At 40.2% G+C, this 24,916-nt stretch overlaps 1 protein-coding gene across 1 annotated transcript in view; it reads right to left on the bottom strand.

Moving 5' to 3' along the window:
* LOC103589514 (LIM zinc-binding domain-containing Nebulette-like) overlaps window positions 1-24,916 on the bottom strand; it is a 186,485-nt gene that overhangs the window by 155,659 nt on the left and 5,910 nt on the right. The window lies entirely within an intron of this gene.

The following is a 24,916-nucleotide window of genomic DNA, read 5'->3' on the forward strand; positions in this document are numbered from 1 at the left end:
CATAACTGGAAGTGAAGAGGAGGTTAGCATGGGGATGATGGGTATCATGATTTCTAACAGTCAGTGGTCAGCTCCTCTTTGCCAGACCCCCTCCTCAAAGGTAGTGACAACTATAACCATAAAGGACAAGATAGAATGGAGCATGAAACTGGCTTTTTCAAAGAGTAGAAACCAAAACAGTCTTGCATTATTGGATCAACTGATGACACTGTCCCAGCTCACACTAAGCATCTACAAAACATGTCCATTTTCTGCTGGGAATTTCCAAGATCAAAGAAAGATGGACACATACAAGTAATGGCCCTCTGAGGTGGAGAGGGTTGATGGCTTTTGAGTTCCTACCAAGCTCAACATGGGGTGGCCCAGAAGGTAAAACTGAAGAGCTCTCCCAGGAGACAAAGAGAAGAAATCTTTAAAATAAATGGACCATCAACTATTCCTCTACCATGATTGCAAACCAGAGGAAATACACAGTGAATATAAGCAACGCAAAGCTTACAGAAAAATGAAAACAGGGGTCAGGGTTCAACAAAATGTCAGAGAGGAAGATGAGGCAGACCAGAGGCCGGGGACGAGGACAAAAACACAACATGGATGGCAAGTGCAAATAGTAACCACTACAACTCTTTGAGCACTTAATCTACTCCAGGTGCTATGTTATGTGTTTAGCAAGCAATGCCTCATCTAATCCTTATGACGACTTGGTGAGGTGGGTATTACCCACGGGAGGCTCTGAAAGGTTCAGTAACTTGCCCAGTGTCACACAGCTAATAAACTGCAGTAGTAGGATTTGAATCCAAGTCCAACTGATTCCAAAACATGTACTTTTAATAACTGCACAAAACTGAAGAACGAAAACCAGAAAAGAACAAAGATTAATGGGATAGAATATTTTCCAAGAAAACAGAGAGTGATTGCCATTACCCCAGACACTCTAAGTAAGCAAAATGAAATTAAATTACCAAAAGTAAATAGCACATCATAGCAAATAGTAGCCACTATCCATGACTTCATGATATTCTTATACATGGTCTGTTCCCACTTTGTGTCTATCTGCTCAACTGTGATTTAGCCTTCAAATCCATTTGAAAGCAATTCAACAACAAAATTCAAAGGAGAACACATGAAGACATCTCTAATTACAGTATGTGCATAGAGCACTCAGATGTTAAAAGCAGTGGCTGGCCTAGGAATTTTCATACTCAAGTTCTGCAGCACTTGTGGAACTCTTTCTGGGAATCAAAGTCAAGCTCTAAACACTGTAATTCAAAGTAACATGAAAAAATTAGAGAAGGACATTTTCATTAGCATGAAGCATTAGAGTTGTGGCCAAAGGTATTGAAAGCAAATGTAAAATCCAATCAGAAAGAATGAAATGACTATATAATGCTGCCAAGAACTAAAGAAACGCAGAATGAAATGAAACTGTGGAGGTAATCAGTTGCAATCTGGATGAGGATGCAGACACACATCTACCCAAATCAGATGAAAGGACAACATAAGAATATCAACCCAGGAGACCAAGGCTGAAAATCCATCACATGTAAAGGGTGTGGATTACTATCTGTTGTCATAGCAACCATACAGGGCTTAGCCTCATGTTGTCACAGCAATTAGAAAATGAACTTACCTGTAGTTCAAAAAGAGCCTGGACATATGTCTCCTCAACTCCAAATCTCTGCCAGATGAACAACTGTATAGTGGCACATACATCTGGCTCAGTTTCCTCAACTATTAGCATGGCAAGCTCAACCCACCTGCTGCTCATAGTTAGCATGTGTGCTGGCAACTCTGGGAAGGTATGGAGTTAAATACAGAGATGCCAAAGTAAATAAAAGCCATAGTATTAATAGTTTTGTGCAAAGTTCAGAATAATCTTTGTACATTAGATATTAAAGTATATGGAATGTTTGAGAATCTGACATCTTGGAGAACATGCCAGATTGTAATCAATTTTAGACTTGTGATTGAGTAAAAGGTGAAAATATGAATGTTTTTAACTAATATTAGAATGTCTAGGATAACAAGGAAACTATTGCATTTATAAGTTTAATTTTTAATTTACAAGAATTATCCAAGTAGTTAGGAAAGTGTTTGCTAAGGTCTTCTTGTGTGTTTTATCAGGCATTTAGAGTGATTAAAAAGAAGACTGGATATATTTATTTACAAATACAACTTTAAATGTTTAAAGAAATGTGATTAAGTTACAAACTAAATGGATTAATGGGACAAATTAAATGGATTAATGGGAATTTAGTCTGTCCAACTTGAATGTATTGACCATTATTTAAAGCAAACACCAAAAAACTGTTTGTTCTTATTTTATACATTACTTACTAGATTTTTATATAGAATAACAAGACATTTAAGGTAAAATAAAAGCATAAGATGAAAATAAATCTAGTTTTCAACTTTAATAAATCAATATTAATCAAAAATTAATATCCATTTAAAACATATTAACTTTAGCCCTGCCAAAAATGCATAACCTGAATCTAATTGAGAGGAGACATCAAATAAATGTAAAATAAGGGACAATCTACAGAAAACTGGTCTATACTCTTCAAAAATGTTACTGTCTTGAAAGAAAAGAAAGTGCTATTCCAGATTAAAGATGACCAAAGGACATGATAACTCAATAAACTGCATGATCTGGGATTTTCTTCCTCTAAAAATGACATTATTGTTTCATATAGTAAAATCTGAATGAGGTCTATAAATTAGATAATTCTACGGTATCAATGCTAGTTTCCCAATTCTGAAAACTATATGGTAGCCACACAAGAGAATTCCTTTGCTTTTAGGAAATACATAGTGAATTACTTAGGGACAAAGAGGCATCTTATGTGTAGTTATTTCAATGCTTCAGGAAAAAAATAGGTAGTCGAGAGATAGAAAGAGAAAAGGATAAAACAAGTGCATTAAAATGTCATCATTTGGGGCCGGCCCGGTGGTGCACTGGAGAGTGCACCGCTTGGGAGCACGGCGGCGCTCCTGCTGAGGATTCAGATCCCATATGGAGACCGGTTCCCGCTCACTGGCTGAGCGCGGTGCGGGCACAACACCGAGGGTTGTGATCCCGTTGCCGGTCAGTAAAAAAGACAAAAAGGAAAAAAAAATGTCATCATTTGGAGAATGTGGATGAAAGGTATACAATAATTCTTCATAATATTCTTACAATTTTTCTGTATGTCTAGTATAATATCAAAATAAAAGTTAAAAGAAAAAGCAATATTTAAAGTAACAGTTTGTTTAAAAAGTCACCCTTGGACATCAAAAGTCACCCATTGACAGAGAAGTACAAAAAGATGATTAAAAGCTAGAAAAGTAAATCTAAGAGAACAGAACAGGATTGAATAAAATGGACAAAAGAGAAATTACATTTTTAATAAAAGTCTGAAAATTAGCTGGCTGGTTAGCTCAGTTGATTAGAGTGCAGTGTTATAACACCAAGGTCAAGGTTTCAAATCCCCGTACCAGCCAGCTGCCAAAAATAAATAAATAAATAAGTCTGAAAATTAGAGAAAGTATTATTTAAAGTATGTTAAGCTTTCCTCTACCTTGACTCCAAAGTCAATTACATCTCTTTGCGCTAAGCACCCTGGTATGATCATTGCACACAATATGAATCTACCTAAATATCATACTGTACTCCATAAATATATATATAGTTATCATGGAACAATTAAGAAAAATAAATTAAAAAGAAATTGAGTAGTGATTACCAGAGGCAGGGAAAGGGAGAGGGGTGGGGGTGTCAGGGAAAGGTTGGTAGACAAGTTACAATGAGATAGGAACAAGTTCTGGTGCTCTAGGGTAACAATAGCTAACCCTATTGCATGTTTCAAGAAAGCCAGAAAAGAGGATCTTGAATGCTATAACCACAAAGAAATGATAAACGTTTAGGTGGTAGATATGCTAACTATTCTGATTGGATTGTTGCACAATACATGCATGTATTGAAACAACAAACTATATCCCATAAACATGTACAATTAGAAAAAGTTTTTTTAATTAAGAAAAAATAAAACAAAGCCAATTATATCCCTTTGGAAGAGGGCTCTGATACCAAGTATGGGGGACGTCCACAGCAAATACCTGCCCCCAAGGTTCTACAATGGAGAATTTGGGACTAAGGATGTGTGTATGTGATGAAAGCATAGAAATATTTAACAATCACCTTATCCTTTCATTAATTCAACCAATGTCGACTAAGCACATGTTATACACATGTGTGAAGCCGAGAAAGGAGGAGTTTTCCAAACCATGTGCAAATGGAGGTTAAAAGTTAAATGTGAAAACTGTTTCACTAATTGCTTAGCATGAAGTTCAATGAAATAAGCACAACTAACCTCATTTTCAAGGTAAAAAATCTTGAGGAAAAAGGGGGTCAAGGGAATAAACAAATGTCAGAAAGGTATTAAATGGCACAACCTGAAGTCCTAATAGAGTTGAAGAGCCCCAAATTCTAGTCCTTGATTTGGAATAACTGTGTAATCTTGGAAAACCATCCCACTTCCCCAGATCTTAGATTTCCTATGTGTTCAATAAGTGAACTGGACGAGATGGCCCTTGAGGTTACATCCAGCCTTAAAAAAAAAAATTCTAGAATTTCAATCCTAGGACTTAGCCCCACTGAATATACATCACAAGCCAAAGCAGGATAAAACTAGAAAAAGCCTAAAATAAGACCATTCCAGAAAAACTTTAATCTAGTTTACTCATTTACACAGAAAAGGAAAATGGTAATTATTCAATCAGAAAAAAATTATGATTATTCAAATGAGGTACTGCAGAAAAGTCAAATAAGGAGAGGATCTTTGTTCTGTTTCTCTTGTGATTGTTAAGAATAGCAACATTCTCTAGGCTTTGCACTGCAGAGGTGACTGAAGCGTTCATTGTGCCCTTGGAAGGCAGAAAGGTGGCACCCTACAGGGGCTGTCACTCTTCTTGTCCTTCGCCTTTGTATCCACTCCCAAAGAACAAAGACACAGTCATCACCCTCAGTCACCTTCGCTTTTTCCCAGGATTAGGTAACTCCTACAGGTTGGGCAGAAATGACTGCTGGCACTGGGAGAAGCCCATGTTGGGCACCTTCCCTTTCTGTGACCCAGTAGCCTCCCCAAAGCTGCTTCCGGCCAACCAAATTGCCCTGCTGAGGTAACCCACCTTCCCTGGACTGCTGAACCTCCCAAATAACCCTCTCTGTTCAAATAAAAGCAGAGATGGGAGGAGACAGATTCCAACCCATATCCTATCATTAACTGGCTGAGTAACCTGAAATTAGCTATTTAACTTCATATGCCTCTCACCTCCTCTAAAATAGTGGTTAACATCAGATCTGCCAACTCAGTGAAAAAGTATGTAAAATGAAATGAAAAAAATATGGAAACATGTTTAAATATATTAAAAGCCCCTTCAAATTAATAGGAAAAAGATATACTTCCTAGCAAATGAAGGGTAGATAAAAAGGCTAATCACACAAGTAAAAATGGCCAAAAATATTAAAAGATACTCACTGATGGTGCAAGGAATTGAAAATAACACAACCATTAGATACTATTTTTCATGCAACACATTGGTAAAATTTGGAAAATTACATTAGCAAAGGTGTGGAAAGACTCAGCCAGTGAGCGGGAACCGGTCTGTATGTGGGAGCCGAACCCTCGGGCGGGAGCGCCGCCGCGCTTCCCAAGCGGCGCACTATCCAGTGCACCACCGGGCCGGCCCAATAGGTATGCCTTTTGACCTGGCAAAATCTCTTCCAATATCTCCTAGAGGAATACTCCCACATTTGCCAAAGATATATGTATAAAGATGTTCAATGCAGCACTGTTTCTTTAAATGTCCATTAATTGGGGGATGGTTACATAAATCATGGAACATCTATCCGACTGAATATTAAATTACCATTTAAAAGAACTAAATAGATCTATTTCTTTGTTCTGACATGGAATATGCAGGTTGAGCACCCCTAATCTGAAAATCCAAAATCCAAAATGCTCCAAAATCCAAAACTTTTTGAGCACCAACATGATGCTCAGAGGAAATGCTCACTGCAACATCGTGGATTTCAGCTGTTTGGATTTGGGATACTCAACTGTCAATGGTAAGTATAATGCAAATATTCCAAAATCTGGAATCCGAAACACTTTTGGTCCCAAGCATTTTGGATAAGGGATACTCAATCTGTATTAGGAAACTAGAATAGTGCCTGACACATAGGAGCTGCTTAGTAAATATTTGTGGAATAAATAAATACATATACACCTTTTCATAGCACTTTGCATATTCTATCTTTTTTTTTTTTTTTTTTTTTGCTGGCTGGTATGAGGATCTGAACTCTTGACCTTGGTGTTGTCAGCACCACGCTCTAACCAACTGAGCCAACAGGCCAGCCCTCATGATAACCCTATGATATGAGCCAAGCAGGCATTATTGTTCACAGACTAAGGATGAGGAAATTAAAGTTCAAGGCAATTATGACCTGCCAAGATCCCAAACCTAAGGTACGGGGCCAAAGCAGAACCAGATCCACTGGTCAGCATCCTCTGGGGGCTGGCATCCATCTCACCCACCATGAGGCTGACCTGCGAGCAAACCCCAAGGACAGCACTGGGGGGTCACTCAGTAATCACCTGCTGACTTGGACCAACTGAACCTTCTTTTACCAGCAAAGCCCTCCAGTAGGTGAGGCCTGGCTCTCTGGACCGCTACCCAGGCCCACTGGGCATCTAACAACAGGTCTGAAAGGAGGTCATTCCACAACAGGTTGTCATGGAAACCCTATCCCCCCTTCTCTTTGCCCCTAGAACAAAATGAAGCAGGAAGGGAAAGAGAAGCATTTGTTAAGGGCCTGCTAGGAGCCAGCCACGATGAATAGGGAAAAATTCATCTGAGTCTTCCTTTACAAATCACCAAAAGAAAAAGAAACTGCGTTGTTAAGCAAAGTACAGAACAGGCCTACACCACTGCTTAATCTAGGTCAGTCGTAACTGCAAGGGAAGTGATCCCACGTGCAGCACACTCCGTTCATCCCTCTTAGGGGCACACATGTCAGGCAGCACGAGTCCCGTCACATGTGACCCATCTGACCACAACTGTGCAGCAAACCTGCCACCAACACATGCTCTACCTGCTCATGTCTGGAACATGCATTTCAGACACACCGGGAAATACTACTGGCTGATTTGGAAAACACAAAAACTCTGTCTGCGATAATAGAGAATGGCCAATTTATTCAGAAATTTCAGATGTTGTGCACTCGGTTTTATCCATCCTACTCCCGCATGATCAGAAAATGAAGAGGGCACTGCGTTCAGGCTTTGTTACCTTGGAACTTTCATCTTAATTACAGAAGCTCTTAGTAACCGTTGCTTAGTAACCAACACGTTTGAAATAGATTTGTTGACTTATTACAAGATGCTCTGAAAAGACCTTAGAGTGAAATTCACCAATGGAAAAAAATAGCAACAGCTTGGGTACATTGAAAACAAAAAAAATTTACAAAAGCACTCCCAACATTAGGGTGTCACCAGATCCCCAACATAGTACTGAATTTCTGCAGTAGTTTCATGATACTCTACACTACTTTATGACTGACCTATTATGCTCAGAAACACTGCAGACACAGCTATCTGATTGAAAGGCTACCAAAGCTCTGTGTGATAGGCCTTAGAGTTTTGGTCAGTGCAGGATTCTACACAGAAAAGCAAGGCCTTCTGGATATCCTGAGGTCCGTCTTATTCTTCACCGCACAGTTTTGAGTGCTTCTTTCTATTCAAGATTTCAGAAGTGCCTGAGGCTTCCGCTGAGTTCTCAAGTCAGAAGGTAAAAACAAGGGAAGGTTTGCCACTTTGCCTCAGTCTTTCCAAGAGTATTTCAGCACCTGTTAATCTGTGATAAAAGTGGAAACGGAAATGCATTTTAAGACGACATCCTACACACATCTTCCCCAAAGCAAACCCCAGCCCCACGCACTGTCCTCCCTGAGCCCGGGACCTCCTCCTGCTTCCTGACAAGCTCTCGCCACCTGCTCACCATGTCCATCCCAGAAACCGGATCTTCACCCATTATCTTGGAAATAGGGATCCTCATTGGCAGAGTAAATCTCCCCCCCTCCACCCCCACACTGCTCCTTTGTAACTTTCTGGTATTTTCCTTTGACCCTACTTCTTCTCTTCTAGTCTCTTTTCTTGCCTTTTTTTCTAAAATACTTCTCAAAAGAAGAGTCTCCATTCACTGGCTTTCCTTTCTCACTTCCTACTCAACCCTCAGCCCACTGCAATCTGATTTTACCTCATGGTTTCCTCTCCAGGCACCATTTCTGTTGATTCTAGAAAGACTGAGACTAAGAGAGAAATTTCAGAAATCTACTTCTCAGATACATGCTTGTCTTTGTATTTGCAAAAATACTGCTAGATATTAAACTAGCTTCCACCACCACACTTCTCCCAGTGCCCTGTAGCTTCGTGAAGCTCTGACGTGGACTATTACTTTAGCCTCATATTTGAAGACATCCCACAGCTGCCAAAATTTTCTTCCTACACACTTCTTAATCTGACAAGCTCTGTCCTATGTTCAAAAGCCATCTACCGTGCTCCATGTTCTGGGGCAGCCTTCCTTCCCCGTCTTCTCTACTCCACAAGTCCCACCTTCCCAGAGAGCCCTTCCAATCTACCACACAGTCCAAGCCTACACTCCTAACAGTAAGAAGAATCATCCTCCACTGAAGGATGCAAGAGAGCATCCCTAAGCAGGCACCTGTCCAGAACATTCTATCTGGCTGCCCAGAACAACTTGGGTTGCCTCAGTCTGTGTAGTGGATTGAATTATGTCCCCCCAAAACTCCCTGAAGCTTGAATTATGTTCCCCAAGTTTTATGTATTAGAAACTTAGCCCCACTGTGACTGTTAAGAGGGTGGGAAATCCTATTATGGTAATTGAAAGGCAGAGCCTTGAAGAGGTGATTGGATTGTAGGACCATGAAGTAGTGAATGGATTAAAAATGGTGGTCAGGGGCGTGGTTCTGAGGGCTTTAAAAGGAGGGGAGAGTCTGTCTTTCTCTCTGCTCTCTCTGCTTCCACCATCTTGCAATGTGAGACCCCTGGGTCACTGTCACCACCAGATGGACTTTGGACTTCCCAGCCTCAAAAACTGTAAGCAATAAATTTTGTTTTCTTATAAATTACCCAGTCCCAAGAATTTTGTTATAAGCTACAAAAACAGACTAATACAGTCTGCATCATTCATTTCCCTCCACTGTCTGGCCTCACGAGTATTTGAACTTGAGGTATAAATCATTATGCTGGCCTTCCTGTAGCCACCCAAACTCAATTCATTCATGAAGTACTTTGTGAAACAAATATGTATCAAGCTCAGATATTTATCAACATGCCAGGCATTGTCCTTACGCAGTGGCAATATAATAACAATGAAAAAATAATGAAACTCTCCCTTTTCTCATGGAGTTCATAGGATAAAGAATTACTCAAATAAATATGAAATACTTATGTGATGCTCTAAAAGTTTACAGGAGAGAGAATAGCCCAATCAGCCCAGGCATCCCTGTTGAGAGTAGAAACTAAAGGACAGAAAGGCATCAATTAGATTAAGTTATGTGGTGGGGCAGGGAAGTTACAAGAAAAAGAACACATGCAAAGGTCCTGGCTTCTCAAATTATTTACCCAATTTATGCACTTTTAGGGAGCCTCTCTACTAAGTTACGTTTTTTTAGCATATCATTATTGACTTCTAAACCAAATAAAGGATCTCATTGCAAAATCAGAGGCTGAAAGGTAAAATAACAGAGCCTAGGTTTTAAAACACATATTTACAAAAATATTTTTTCTATATTTCACTACCTTCATTTATTTGCAGCTCACACCTTTTTTAAAGTCAAGATTTATATCAGAGTATTGTAAGCTTTCAGTTCTCATCAACTTTCTGACAAATTCTGCTCAGAACAGCTGCTACCATAAAATTTAATTTGCCACTTCCCAAAAAAGTCACTTCGATGTAAAATAACTTTGCCTTCCTGCTAATATTTTACAACCAATTAAAATCGAAATGATAGGCTACCCAGTGAGGCTCCATCCATCGACCCACACAACTACAGGGTGTGCAGAAAACACATGAAGTCACACATGGTAAAGAACATGCAATGTATCTCCAAACACTTGCACTGCCAGGAAAAGAAACTGGTGGGGATATGTGGCAAATATAAAAATCAGATGTGAAAACTTAATCTGAGGAAATCACTTTCCATGTTTCAAAAGATGAAAAGACAGAGTCATCATGTGCTCCTAATTAACCTCTGTAGTAACTATTCTCTGTAAACCTTCTGTGCAAGTCATACCCAAAGCCAACAGATTGGCAAACCAAATTCTGGCATTTATTATTAGCCCACAAAATGAAAACTTTCTTCATATTTTTTTTTAAATGCCCAAATTATACAAGAAAATTAATAGGAGGTGGAACTGGGCCAACCTCTTCAACGCTGGCTGCAGAACAAGATTCTGTTGTCAAAACTCATTCACACCAAGGTGGTGCTTTATGCTCCAAAGAGGTGATAGGAATGTTTCCTCAGCCAAGCCAAGGAAGATTAATGACCACCGTGCAGAAATATACGGTCTGTTAGGTCAATCCTTGCCCACAATTGTCACTGAAGGGCAGGGAAAGCGGGGTGGCCAAGGAAAGGATCCGAGTTTGTCTTTGAGAAATAAGCAAGACTCAATCATCCTACGTGATGTTTCCGAGTTCCCTCTAAAGCAATCTAGGCTGAAATTACATTCAGGAAACCACAGATATATTTTTACACATAAAACCACACACACCATGTTGCTTAAGTCAAAAGGAGTGACTTCATCACTGACAATGACAGAAACTTCCTGTGCCATCCTTTCCTTAGACACTCATGTCCTAGCAACTCCCAGGGGACAAAACTCCCTCAAAAACCATGATAACCCTGGGTTCTTTTTTATGACAGAATACACTCTTGTGACACCAGAGGTGATATCATTATACCAAACACATGACGGTCCCTTTGGCACATATACACACACAAAGCCCTTTTTTGGCCTATTAGTACTTAATTTTCACAGCAGCCAGAGTGAAACTGTTAAAGATCTAAGTCTCACTTCATGTCACTCCTCTGCCTAGCACCCCAGCAGCACCCGTCTCTCTCTTGTGCTGTTTGCTCCGTCCCTTTGCTATTCCCTCACCTCCGCCCAGTCTTGCTCAGATGTGAGGACTGCACTTCCCTGACCCACTTATTCTAAACTGCAAGCCGCCCTCCAACCCCATGCCCTTCCCACCAACACTCCATCTCCCTTCCCTGCTTGCATTTTCTCCACAGAATTTGCCACTTGCTAACATATTACCAATTGCTTTGGTTTCTGTCTGCTTCCTACTAAAATGGAAGCTCCATGAAGGCAGGGATTTCCATCTGCTATGTTCACTGTATTCCCAGTGATTAGGAAAGAGCCTGGTTCCAAGCTGATGCTCAGTCAATATTAAGTATATGAATGAATGCATCCCACCACTGACTGAGTAAATGAAGGAGTGACTGAACTCCCATCATCCAGACATGGAACAGGGGAGCATTCTCAGGCAGAGTCAAGCCCAATGTTACTTTCACCCCAGTCAAGTTCCAAGGAATCTGGGATTTCAACACAGTACAATTCACAATGGATTTTCTTTCAGGTTCATCTGTCTGGCCATCACCCTACCCCAATGGTCATGAACTAATCTCATAGTTTGGACCCCCAAGGACAGTGACTACATTATAATATTTAAAATCCATCAGTCCCAAGAATTCCATTGGTACCCAATGAGCATCTACACACTTCCATTTCCCAATGTCGCACAATGCCTCTGGGCCACTCTTCATGTCCCAGGCTACAAGGACAAAGGTATCCACCACTGACAAACATCCAACATAAATCCAGAGCAACAAAAACCAACAAGATACAGCATTATGATATGCCTTCACTCAGATTTTAACTAGTCTGCCCAACTGAACATCAGATAACATCATACTTAGTTCCAGGCATAAACTCCACTCTGAACTCAAGAACCTCAGAACAGCAATTGAACTTAGAAAAAAGAAAGACCAAGACATCAAGCTCTAGTCCAGGAATCCAATGACCACAAATCTTTTCGTATACATTTTTCCAAAGAGAAAAGTGACCTTGGAAAAAATAACTCTCTATCAACTTCCTTGTTTGTAGCAACACAGATAATAGAATAACCCAACAGAAAACCAACATCACCTTACATACTTAGAACCAAAGTCCTGGTCTCCTTAGTCTCAACCTCCCTTTCCAGGCTTTGTGGATTTTCTCTGTCCCAGAATCCCAGAACTCCAGCTTTCTAGGCCCAAATTGTTTACCCCAAACCATGGACCTTCTAGCTCATAAACGTGCAATAATAATGAAAGTAGCTAATATTTATGGGTCAGGCACCTTATATACATTACTTCATGTAAACCTCTCAACAACTCCAGGCAGTAGATGCTATTATTCTCACTTCACAGATAAGGAAACTGAAGTTGGAGAGATGACATGACTTTCTGTGTAACTCCAGAGCTCAAGTGGAAATAAGTCTGACTTCAAAGCTTGGGCTCTTAACTATTACACTATAGCGCTAAGTTACAAAGGCTAATTTATAAGGCCACATAAACAGAACGGAATACAAGTATATTATGTCTATGTTCATAATGAATATAGACATAATATATGTTTTTTCAGAAATATGTTTCACCTTCTTTAGTGTTTTTGAGGAACTGTTTACTAAAAATTGACTTAATCATGAAGAACTATCTAGACCAGAAAACAACTCCTCATATAATTAAAAAAGCAAACATTAAAGTCAAATTTAGAAAGTGAGTCACAAAGTAAAGGAGCTACAACATTAGATTTTCCTACCTTCTGCACTCACGGGCCTTAACATTACCTGTGTGTTTAGAAATGCACAATATCGGGCCGGCCCGGTGGCGCACTGGAGAGTGCGCCGCTTGGGAGTGCGGCGGCGCTCCCGCCCGAGGGTTCAGATCCCACGTGGAGACCGGTTCCCGCTCACTGGCTGAGCGCGGTGCGGGCGCAACACCGAGGGTTGCGATCCCGTTGCCGGTCCCCGGTATGGGCGCGACACCGAGGGTTGCGATCCCATTGCCAGTCCCCAGTACGGGTGCAACACCGAGGGTTGCAATCCCGTCACCGGTCAGTAAAAAAGACAAAAAGGAAAAAAAAAAAAGAAATGCACAATATCAAACAGAGTAGAAAAAAAAAAGCAGCAGAACTTGAAAACAGCAGCTCAAACTCTCCACATTATTCAAAATGCTAAAGAGACCATGTATGTGCATTTTCCTCAATTAACAACATCATAAAAATAAATTTTCACAGCCAAGAATCTCTTTAATATGTTTCCCAAGAGTAAATTATTTTAAAAATCATAAAGTTTAAACCTACCAGACAGAAAAAAAGAATTTCCTTCTCAAACACTTATTCAAAATCTAAATCTTACATAAAGTCTAAAATAATTTGAAAATGCATTCCAATTTGAAAAATATACATGAGTACTTTTGAATTCTTGAGCACTTATGCCTATAAAAATTTAACACCTCAACTTTAAATTTCATACTCAAGACCCAGGTGATGACCACCTTGTTAATGCTCAAACAATTGCAACATTTCAAAAGATGAAAACAGTGAAATAGGTAAAGCACTGCCTGGTTCTAGAAAGAAAACCAACTGGACAAGGGGATGCCTTGGAATAGCAGAGTCACATAGTGATTAATGCTCCAAATTTACTGAGGTCCGTGCCCGGTTCTTTATAAACATCCAATCCCTCTGCAGAGACTAATCTCCACTGCATTGAGGACACAAGCCCCAGGAAGTGGAGTTGGCCCCAGCGCACCTCCCTTTGCTACCCCTCAAAAGCCACAGAGGTAACCGCCCTACACTCTCAGGTTCCATATTTTGGAACCAAGGTTTTTAGAAAAGTTAAAAATGTCCATCATAACACAAGTGCTGAATTTCTGGCGACTCAAGTGATAAAAATCAAAGGAAAGAAAAATCTAAAGTCATTCATTTGTTTGAGGGGAGGGGAAATTATATTCATGTAATTTGAGAGAAGTGGCTTTGCCTTTTCTTTAAAGACCTGGTGAGCTTCCCATCTGACATCTTTTCAATGTGGTTGTACACACAGTGCAGAAAAGCACAAAGGTGCTTTTGTACACATGTACAGTTACCAAAAATTAATCCAAGATAGAAACATCAACAGTATTTGGGAGGCACTGAAAGCTAAGATCTGATTATGAGAAGGAAAAGGGAGGAGTGTGTTTGGGATTTCTTTTCAAAGGCAGGGGGTGAGCATGGAAGAGAAACTGCTTTTCAAAACACACACTCGCTGAATTGGCGGATTAGATTTCTATCGGGTAATAAAGTCCACCTGGGAGAATAGGCTAACCGGGGAGCATGTCCAATGACCAACCCAATTCTTATCACCGGATACACCTAGGGTACACTCATGTATACATTCTTTTTAGGAGCCCATTTTTTTACGTATAAAAATACTAGTGTTACAAAAGTAAGCCTATTTATCTCACTCTTGAAACAGATAAAAATCCTTCATCTCTTAATAAAATAATAAAAGAAGTTTTAAGAAAGTAAAGCTATCTGAGAAAGTTTCATGATAAAATTAATAATTAAATTTTGAGATTGAAATATAAATCTTCAATTGTAGGAATATTAAGATTATAAATCTCCACACTGAGATTACATTGAACTAGAGCCAAGGTCACTATCATGAGATTTTTTTACCTTTTTTTTAAAATAAAGTGATAAGAACTATGTAATTTTCTATGAAATTTTAAAGCATATTTCTTCTTGCCTTTCCCATTTGAAACTGAAATTCATTTCCCTATAAATATTTTAATACCATTCTCCTGTGAGCAGGAACAATCCATCAGAGAAAAATTTCCTAATTGTCTCACAAGCTTATAATGCACATAGTGTCACAATGCACAAGTAAAGGTCCAGGGTGAAAGAGAAGAAGGTTATTACACTTCGAAAATAATTGTGAGCTCTTAAGAATATACATGTCAAACATTTCTCCTTCCCCTTTTTAAATTCTAACCTTTATTTTAAGCTTTATTGAGGTAAAATTGATTTACAAAAAATTAACAGCACTGAATACTTTTTTTAAAATTCCAAGTTCATTGTGTGTATATTTCGTTTCTTATATACCATCAAAAAACAAGGCTAATTTTCCTTTGCTTTACTTTTTATTAGTAAACCTGTAATGGGTTGAATTGTGCCCCCCCAAAAAAAAAATAGATATGTTGGAGTTGTAACCCCAAGTACCTCAAAATGGGACCTTATTTGGAGATAGGGTCTTTACAGAGGTAATCAACCTAAAAGCAAGTTTAATTAGATGAGGCCCTAAACAAGTAAGACAGGGTTCCTTGTAAAATGAGGCGATCAGGACGCAGACACACACAGAGGGATGCCCATGAAGACACCGGGAAAAGGTGGCCATCTGCCAGCCAAGGAGAGAGGCCTTATAAGAAATCAACCCTGGGGACACCTTGATTTCAGAGTTCTAGCCTCCAGAACTGTGAAACAATAAATTTCCTCTATTTAAGTCACCCAGTTTGTGGTACTTTATTAGAGCAAGCCTAGCAAACTATTATAGAACATCTGAGGACTTTTTATTCTGAAGTCCTGCACTCATCCTTACGGGAATTTTGCCAGGAATTAATGCCAAATTTATTAGGCTGTAATTTCTACAATCTGTCTCTTCCCCTTTATAAAACTTGGACTATTTTCCCATCTCTAAAGCTCTTTTTTGCCAACAGTTTCTCAAAGAGAATAAGTAATAGCAATTACAGCTGACACTTATATGACGTCTACCCTGTGTCAACTTACATAGATTATCTGATTTATTCCTTTGGGAATCAGAAGAGGTAGCAAGCACTACTATTATCAGCAACTGAGACACAGCATTCCCATTTTGCAGATGGGGTAACTGACACGCCACCATTTTACAGATGAGGAAACTGAGGCACAGGAGGTAAAGGAAATCAACCAACCGAGTCTCGGAGTCTACTCTCCTCACCCTCGCACCGTGTTCATTGCTAAGGGCTGTGGTTCCACAGTTTCTGTTCCAGCACCACATCTGCAGGGTGTTCTCAGGTCCCTAAGATGCTCTGTTGGCCCCCCTGCCATCTACTTATTTAATGTCTCAGTGATGTTTGTGGATTGCTTCTAGTTGTAAATCTATTCTCAGCTGAAAGGATGAAGCTAAGTAGGAATCACATAATGACTCTACTCTTTTCTTTGTCATTGTTTATTATCACAATATCTTCCCCAAGCCGTGGTTCATTTGTTTTTCTCAGAACATAAGTGCTTTTAAAACCCCTTTCTTTGTCTGTAGAATTTTTCCCAAGCGATTGCTCACTTTGGCCTTTAGCTCTCCTGGTGCTATTCTGTCTGTGCCATTTTTGAACTCTCAGTTGAACGTCTTTTAAACTGCGTATTGTGCTAATCTGGGCTCGAAACTCCCTGAGGGATGCCCTACGTTGCTTTTTCTCTCTCTCACTGAAATAATTAACACGTTTTCAGTCTCGATGTTATTTTTCAAAGTTTTCTATCTCACTTGGATCACCTCTCTTTTTATTCCTTCTTTGGTTAATTCAGTCAATCTTTATCAAAGGCCTACTGACAGCAGAGGGCTGTACTAGTGACCAGGTATACAGGATGGAGTAAAATTCTGTGTGTCTCCTGCCCACGTGGAATTTCTCAGATCCTAGGGCTTCTTCGACAAGTCCAATCCTTCCCTTTTCTCCAATAGTCCTAAGTCTGGGTGTGGTATGACCAGTTCCCTCACGCTAATGAACTTCAACATAACACAGACCACTTGCTCCGAAGTCCTCACAGTTACTTCCTCGCCAACCAACTCTTACTTGTTCTCCAAATTAAGTCCAAAGCAGCTTGAAAGCAGTGAAACTGTAAACAAAAGCACAGCAAGAAAGCAGCTGATATTCTCTCAAACGTTCAGCAGATGTCTCATTAAAGCCTCCCTTTGCCACTGCACTTTGCCTCTGTGCCGAAGTGTCCCCAGGTTGAAAAAGCCCCTGTTGCATTCCCAGCCAGGACAAGAGGGACATGGTCTTCCCTGCAGCGGGGCCACCTCTGTTTCCTCATTTCATTATCACTGAAACACTCGCCATCATTTTTTCACCTTCAAGTTTCTTTCTATGCCTAGATTCACCTATGGGGCATGTTTCTTTTTTAGCCTAGCAAGCCTGTCTGCTGCCACAATTTAACTATTAGCCTGTCCCCATCCCACGCTGGTGATACTGCTCCATCTTATATACTTGTATTAGTGTCTATGCGTTGGTACAGATGGGTGAGATCGAACATTCTCCTGCTGGTCTCTTCTGAGAATTACTTGATCCTTCCTCCGTTCAGGTACTTCTTTTATGTTCCCACCTGTTTTCTCCAGCTGGGGAATTAATTTTTAAATCCTGGGTAGTAACCTCTCCCAACCCACCAGCATACACCAGAGAAAGAATCCAGGCTTAGGAGGTTTGCTGTCAGATAAAGGTCTGCTGGGTCCCATTCAGAGCAAATATGCTTTAAAGTCAGTCAACACGTGTTGATTCAGTGTCTGTGATATACCCATCAGTGTATAAAGATCATACAACACGCTTTTCTTTTCAACGTCTGCCAAACTGCCATCATGCAAGACACTTTCTGGGCAGCAGTCACGCCCTGTACAAATCATAGGTACTTTCACCAGCCACTTAGCCCTCCAGGTACATATGACACAAGAGACACTCAAATAAACCAGCTTCCTCACTCCCGGCCAATTAAACCTTACATTACATAACTACCGTTTAAAAAAAGCCCACAGAGGCAAACCCTCTAAACAGGATTTTCCTTCTTTAGCAGCCTCTGAGGAAAAACTGCTCTAATATGGTGTTTCTATTCCTGACAGGAATAACCCTTAATTATTATGCACTTTAAGCATCTAGAAATTTTTAAATAGAATTTCACTTAATGTTAAGAAAATCAGAGATCTACATCACTGGCAACAGAAAAGACTTGAAACAGAGAGAAACAGAGATGGGGTGAGGAAGTGTGGGGGATGGGGGAGAAGCCCACGTCCCACCGAATTGTTTTTGAAGTTTTGGATATGTGGGGAAAAAGACAGAACATTAAAGAAAATCATATAAGAAAATAAAACTCTTCCACCAGAGAATGTAAAGACCTTTTTTGCATCAGGGATTGATCCATTAATCCCTGATTAAATTTAGTTTCAGGAAATAAACCAAACTTATTTCCAGGAAAAAAAAAATACATATATATGACATACAAGTCAATATGTATATAATCTGATGTCTAAAACATGGGATTGACTCCTAAGACTTTGAAAAAGAGTTGTAACAAAGTGATTTTTATAAATTACCTTTGTAGACAACATCATTCTTATCAGCATTTGTTCAGTGGTATGTCAGGGTCCAGTAATCTAGCTATCCACATCAATATTTCAGCTAAACAGAGGAAGTGTTTGCTACTGTTCACATGCACTCTCAGTCCAAGCATGGCCAGCTCCAGCTGGGATCGCCACACGATCCTTATGGAAAGAAAGGTCTACTCCATCTCATTGAGTCGTCTCTCTCGCTAGGGATGCCTGGAGTGAGGCTGAGTTGTATGGCTGAGACAGCCAACAGGGCTCACCGTGTCCCCAACAAAGCTAGCTGGCAATCTGCTCTTTCAAGGGGATGTTTTCTGAGCATACAGCAGGTGCTGGAGTAAATAAAGGCAATTAGGACCACTCCTGCCCTCAAGAATGTAATTTGCTAATAGGAAAGACTTGCTTAGTTATAAAAGCCAAATCTAGAGAGTTCTATTGAGGGTCCTTCCATGACTAGGTCCTGATATCCACTTCCTGTCTACAGGCAGCAAACTGTTGATATATCTTGTCCAGCTTTTATGGATTGACTGAATAGAGATAGTGGATTTTAAATCATCATTTTTGTCTTAATGGGATAGGAAGGTTCATGATGTGAAAAGCAACACTGTATCAATGGGTTGAACAGTATATTTGATGGAGGCAGTGTGAAGTGCACCTGTTGTATAATAAAGAATTTGACTGGCCTTTATCCCTGGTTCCTGGGAGAGATACTCTAAATAACTGAAATTTCCCAAGTAACTGGAATGTCTTTGTTATTCATGAGCCTCTTGGACCTTATCTGAGTGTATGCTATCAAGATGGCTCAGGGTGGGGGCTGGCCACCCCAGAAAGACCAGCCATGTGATTAGAGGGTTAGGGCTTTAATCAGGTAATATCAGCTGACCTTCTCTAGGGAGGAGAGGGGGGCTACAGACTGAACAATCACATGGCCGATGAGTCAATCAACCATGCCTATGTAATGAAACCCCAATATAAACCCTGGACAGCAAAGCTCAGTAGAGATTCCTGGTTGATGTGCCAAGAAAGAAACACATCCTGATCCCACAGAGCAAGGACAAGGAAGCTCCATGTCCAGGACCCTCTCAGATTTTGCCCTATATGACTTTTCATTTGGCTGATCATGATTTATATCTTTTAGCATAAAACAATAATCTTAAGTACAGCACTTTCCTGAGTTCTATGAATCATTCTAATTATCAAATCTGAGGGGGTTGTGGGAACTCTCAAATTTGCAGCCAGCTGGTCAGAAGTGTGGGTGGTCTGGGGACTCCTGGACTTGCAGCTGGCATCTGATGTGAGGGCGGTCTTGTCAAGGACTGTGCCCTTAACTTGTAGAGATGATGCTAACTCCAGGTGGTTAGCATCAGAATTGCACTGCAGTATTGCAACACCCATCTCAGTCCCTCAAACACTTACCAGAAATAGTCCCTTTAAGAAACAAAGCTCTTGCAGCTGACTTGACCTCCCCTACCTCCAACCACCCCAGGCTGAGAACTTCCATGGTCCAATGTCAGCAGGAAACCACATCAAATGGGTAGACAAACACAACTATAGTATAAGCCAGGCTTTTTGATAAGTGATATAATTGAGGTATAAAAACTACAATGAATGCCCAAAGAGTCCAGTAACTAAGAGATTCAGAATAACTTAGTCAAAGCCTTAAAGATGTGCCTTCAAGATGAAAGTAACTCTTACGCAGGAAGGCTTAAAACAGCATGAGAAAAGGGTCGAATCACTATCTAATTAATAATGGTAAAAATTAGAATTATATTTAACTTTTATTAACTCTTACTATGTGCCTAAAACTCTGCTAAGCTTATTATTTGGATATTCCAATGAATCTTTAATCCAATGAAATAGAGTCTATTACACCCATTTTACAGGTAAGGATACTGGGACAGGCTAAGAAACTTGATAAAGGCTTCAGAGCTAGCAGCCCAGGGTGGCTGGAGAGGAGGGTAAATGGAAGTGAGCAGAGGAAGCGAGATTGTGAAAGGTCCTGAATGTCTGTCAGAAACCAAAATTTTTTTTTTTTTCCTGTAAGCAATGGGGAGCCATCAAAGGTATTTGTACAAGGGAGTTGTATGGCCAGGATCATGTTTTCAAAAGATAACTGTGGTGGCAGGAAAAACACTCAAAGAGAAAGACTGGAACAGAGAGAGAAGTTAGGGGACAATGGTAAGGTCACTGGCCAAACATAAGAGAGCCTGACCCAGGGCAAGAACAGAAGGAATGTATATGGGGACAGGGATGAAGAGGAAGGAGGCATAGAAGATGACGGAGGTCACGATGCTTGGGAGCCTGAGTGGACAGGGAGTAACAGGGACAGGATGGCACAGGTTATCCAAACTAACAAACCATCAAAAATACACCTGTTTATAGGGTGCGTCTTTTCATATTAATGGTGCATTTACTGCAATACTCTTGCCGCTCCTGTGCATTGCCTGAATTGGGTGGGATTCATGCTCTTGGTCAATTAATGGCTAATGAAGTCATAGTTAAAGATCAAATTCAATACTGGCAAGCAAGAGTCTAACCTCTACATCCCAGATCTATAGACGCTCAGCTGAGCACAGCCATCCGATTTCTCCAAGTCCTCTGTGTTGGGTTGCACCTGTCTTTGATGGGTAACGAGTATCAGGGTAGCTAATCAAGGATTTTTGTCTAAATGGCTTTTTAGGCTGCTGAGCTGAAGCAAAAGTATAACAGACCATCAGTCTAGTTATCGATTGGATGCTATTCAAGAATGCACCCATCCAACTAGTTTTCTTCTCACTCCTCCTAGAATTCAATGGCAATGAGCCAACAGAGAGTGTGGAAAAGTAAACAGAAGTTAAGCAACTCCCTCAAGGACTCCACATGAAAAACTGTAGTGCTAACTATAAATACATTAATTCTGGGTTTCCAGTGCTTGAATCGACAATCATTGCCATTCAGACCTGGTCTTTCACTCAACTTCTTGTTTTCTTGATGATGTCTGGGCCCACACATAGGTTCAACGAGGGAGGCCTTCAATTCATTAACAGGACTTTGCTGAATTCAAACAGCAAACCTGAGCATGGAAGAATCAATAAAATCTTTTTCACTTCGTCCCTGAAATGTTCTGGATACTCAGCTCATAAATATGATTCTAGATGCCACTTCTCCCACTGCTAGAAGCCTAGATCTTCCTAGTAACGCTCATCGCAGAACAGAAACAGAAAGAAGAAAAGAAAATTGACTTCTCCTTCCTCTAGAGACTCTGAGGGGGCTTGAAGCTCTGGTAGACAAGGGTGTCATGTGTGGCTATGTCTGTATCTCTCTTACTCCCTGACATTCCCAGGAACCACTCTGTAAAGCACTCATCTGAAAACGTTTAAAGAAGACATACCGAAATGTACTCCAGCACAGGCCCCTGACACATAATCAATGCACTTTTAAGCACGCACATCTATATCTTGCATTAGCCTCGCATTTCACCATGATTTAGGAGATATTCGCTGTGCTTCATCTCAAAATCTTTTCTAATCTGACATCATTCCATCATAAATACATCATCATAAAGAGACAGAAACCGCATATCAAAAGGCACCTTTTGGAAACATTTTCAAATGGGACAGAAGCCACGGCATGATTTGTAAACATGATCTTCTACAATGATTTCAAAAGATACCAAAATGCATTAGACATTGTCAATGGTTCAAAAAGCTAAACAGTAATCGGATCATTTTACATATACACTGGATCGTTTTTGTTCCGCTCGAAGTTTTCCTCCCCTTGTTTTCAATCATCCAGTTATAACAACAACAACAAAAAGATACAGTCATCCTTTCATATCAGGTACTATGTCAAGGAGCAAAGATCTAATTTTTTCATTGAACTTTCAGAAGGAGAGAACGAAGGTTACTAGAGATGAGGGGAGGGAGGGAGGGGGTTTGGGGAGAGACAGGTCAGATAAAGGGCATAAAGAAAAATTATGATTAGTAATAATGAATATACTACTAATAAAAAAATAAAAATATAAAAAGATCTAATTTTTTCTGTGAGATATATAATTATAAAGTCAGGCAAGGTGTACTCTAACTGATGCTTACTAGAACTCCTACGTACCACAATATCTTTCTATAGGAACTGTCACTTTTAACACTGTGACATTTTCTCTTGTCTTTAAGAGAGAAATATGAGACAACAACTTTCAATTTATTTTTAAAAATAGAAAGTGGACTGACATGTGGGTACCTAACAGGTATCATTTGATATACTAAGGCTCACAAACATTTCCCCACTTAATCTCCATTAAGTCTATGTAATCTCCTGTTCGGTAGGAATTATTTTCCCATTTTGCAGATTATAATTAAACTCAAAAGACAAACAAGCATCAATAAGAAATGCTTTTAGATAGATATCATATTTTGAAACCAAGCGCCTAAGCAGTGAAAGTAAATTCTGCCACGTTTATTATGGATTGGAAAAGGTGAGCCTATCCCATCAGTGGGGATATTTTACCTCTTGTGAGTCAGATTTCATGAAACCTGGTCACCCAGACCAGACCTAGATTGCCCGACCTCTGTCTGCCTCTCCAAAAGAAACTAGTCTGGGCCATGTCCTGAATTGAGAGGCAAGTGCAGAGACTGCACTCTGAGATGCTAGTATCATCCTCCCCGTCACTGAGGTGGCTAATATGATATGTATTGAGCACCTTTTAAGTGCCAGGCTCTGGGGACATGGGTGAGCCAGACAGATCCCTCACAGTTCCCACATAGGACAGTACAAGCTCTGACTGCTGAGCTGAGACCTATGGGATGATTCATTGGGCTGGCCCCAGGGGAAGGTGTGGGGTCGGGTGTGGCTGGCACAGACAGAAGAATGTGGAAGCAAAGGCTGTTAGAATTCATGAACTGACTCCACCGCTTTGTACTCACAGGCAACTTTTCAATGCTCTCTGATGGATGGGGCATTAAGAATATGGAACGAGGGCTGGCCGGTTAGCTCAGTTAGTTAGAGTGTGGTGTTACAACACCCAGGTCAAGGGTTCGGATCCCCATACTGGCCAGGCACCAAAAGAAAAAGAGAAAAAAAGAAAAGAATATGGAGCTAAACGAGTGCTTTCCAACAACCACTTCCCATAAAAGTCTTTCTAAATCATGATCCAGTGTACACCCGTATCTGTATCACTTAAAAAAATACATATCTGCCAAAAAATGCTCTTTTTACTACTCAAATACACTCTGATATTTTCTCTTCTCTGGTTCTCTTTTTTTTTTTTTCCTTTAAATTCTGGTTATGACCCTCTAATGGGTGGCAACTCACAGTATGAAAAACTTTAATTGAAACCTTTTGATAGGTGTGGCTGCCTATTATTTATTTGATATGATTGCTCTTCCTGCTCCACTCTTTCTTTACCCCTCAAAAATGAGAAAATGAGAGGACTGCTGTTTACAGAAGGTCTGCTACCCAGGAACTGGGCTAGAAGATTCGCAAGCATTAGTCCTCACACAGCCTAAGGGTTCAGCATTACTGTTCCCATTTTACAGATGAAGAAACTGAAGCTTAGTGACACAGAGGTTTACTCAACAGGACAGGATAGAACCAGGATTCAAATCTAGCTCTGCCTTGCTCCAAAACTCCAATTACAACATGCTACACTTCATGACAGGTTCTTAAGTAATTAAAACTAACTTAATAGCAGGAATTTCATAAATCCCCTTGAGATAACTCAAGTCCTTGGGGTGTCAGAACAAGATTTGGGAGGCCCATAGATGGTTGGAGAAATGCTCAGGTTTAAATTTAATTTTCCTTCCGTGTCCTCTGATAACCCTAAGTAAAGACACTAACAAGGAGTGACCAACAGAGAACTGGTAAGTGAAAACCAGTAGAGCACTGGCCTAGATAATCACCCTCAAGCCAGGCTGGCAGAATTGCGCTGACCGTTCTGGATGGTTCCTAATGAGCTGACCTAGCTCAGCATCTTTCAGACTGAAGAAAATCAATAAATATTCACGAGAGGGAATGCTAACACAGGCAGAGCAAAAGTAAACACAACGCCCAGCTCCTGCTGTTTTATTTTTTTAAGTCTTCCAAAATCACGTTAAGTGAAACTCTTCGGTGAGAGGGCATATCATTTGGAAGGATAACAAAACACACCTCTCACAGATTATCTGTGTTCTTTTAGCCCCCTAATGAAAGATACATTTGAGACAGATACAAGATATATTCAATGTAGGCAGGTCAGAACAAATTTTCAGCCCCCCAAAAAATTCTGCAAAAGTGATTTGGGAAAATTATTGGCAAGGTCATGTTAAATTACTGCAGCAGTACCCGGCCCCTCCCAAGACCTAATATAACTTGACATTTAGTGACAGCACTTTATTAACTGGCCGGTCACTGGCATCGCTACTTCTAAGTGGCAATATCTCTCAGAAAATCTAAAGAACTTATTTTTTCTTTTACATAT

This window comes from Galeopterus variegatus, unplaced genomic scaffold (assembly GCF_000696425.1).
Source record: "Galeopterus variegatus unplaced genomic scaffold, G_variegatus-3.0.2 Scaffold696, whole genome shotgun sequence".
In the NCBI taxonomy this organism is placed as follows: Eukaryota; Metazoa; Chordata; class Mammalia; order Dermoptera; family Cynocephalidae; genus Galeopterus; species Galeopterus variegatus.